At 53.3% G+C, this 1,049-nt stretch overlaps 1 pseudogene across 1 annotated transcript in view; it reads left to right on the top strand.

Annotated features, from left to right (window-relative positions):
* Positions 1 to 628, top strand: part of LOC116074665 — a 17,787-nt pseudogene extending 17,159 nt beyond the window's left edge. The window contains exon 4 of the transcript XR_004112227.1: positions 359 to 628. The product of XR_004112227.1 is annotated as an H-2 class I histocompatibility antigen, Q10 alpha chain-like (transcript). The remainder of the gene's footprint in view (positions 1 to 358) is intronic.
* The last annotated feature ends 421 nt before the right edge of the window (positions 629 to 1,049 follow it).

Genomic DNA, 1,049 nt, shown 5'->3' with positions numbered 1-1,049 from the left:
AGCAATGGCCCTGGACCCATAGGGAGCTTTTGCTCAGACCTCGTTCTGTGCCCCAGACTTCAGTGTCTCTGCATTCTGACTCCTGCTTTCTGAGTCTCCTGCCTTTCACCCACCTCTGGACCAGAAGCCCTTCCCACAAGTCTGGAGAGACCTGGAGCGTCCTGCTCCATATTGTCACACTCACATACTAAAGCATCCCAAAGAACAGATGCTCCCAGGTGCACGTGCTCTAGCTGGGGTCTAAAGTATGGACACGCTAGTCCCAGCCCACTTCTGTCCACTGCAGGATGGTCACATGAACACTGCTGAATCTCCAGAAGAAAGCAAGATGCCTCATTCTTTCAACTCTCTCCCTCAGAACCCCCAAATGCCCATGTGGCCCGTCACCCCAGACCTGGAGGTGATGTCACCCTGAGGTGCTGGGCCCTGGGTTTCTACCCTGCTGACATTACCGTGACCTGGCAGTTAGAAGGGGAGAAGCTGATCCAAGAAATGGAATTCGTGGAGACCAGGCCTTCAGGGGATGGAACCTTCCAGAAGTGGGCAGCTGTGGTGGTGCCTTCTGGGGAGGAGCAGAAATACACATGCCATGTGCAACATGAGGGGCTGCCTGAGCCCCTCACCCTGAGATGGGGTAAGGAGGGTGTGGGTGCAGAGCTGGGGTCAGGGAAAGCTGGAGCCTTCTACAGACCCTGAGCTGGTCAGGGTTGAGAGCTGGGGTCATGACCCTCACCTTCATTTCCTGTACCTATCCTTCCCAGAGCCTCTTCCACTCACCTACTCTACCATGGTGATCATTGCTGGAGTTCCCCTTGGAGTTGTGTCCCTCATTGGAGTGGTGGTGTTTTGTTTGATGATGAAGATGAGGAGAAACACAGGTAGGAAAGGGCAGGGTCTGAGTTTTCTCAGAGCCTGCATGTTACATGAACCGTACCGTTTGCATTGTTGTCCTGGTTGTCATTTGTCCCTTCGTGGCTTACATAGCACACTACTTCATGAAGAAGAGTGCAGGTAGGGAAGAAATGTATTCTGGGTTTTCTTGTCCCCCT

The sequence above is a fragment of the Mastomys coucha genome, unplaced genomic scaffold, assembly GCF_008632895.1.
Source record: "Mastomys coucha isolate ucsf_1 unplaced genomic scaffold, UCSF_Mcou_1 pScaffold3, whole genome shotgun sequence".
NCBI lineage: Eukaryota > Metazoa > Chordata > Mammalia > Rodentia > Muridae > Mastomys > Mastomys coucha.
Note: the sequence above shows the minus strand (reverse complement) of the source record. Positions and strands in the feature narration are given on the sequence as shown.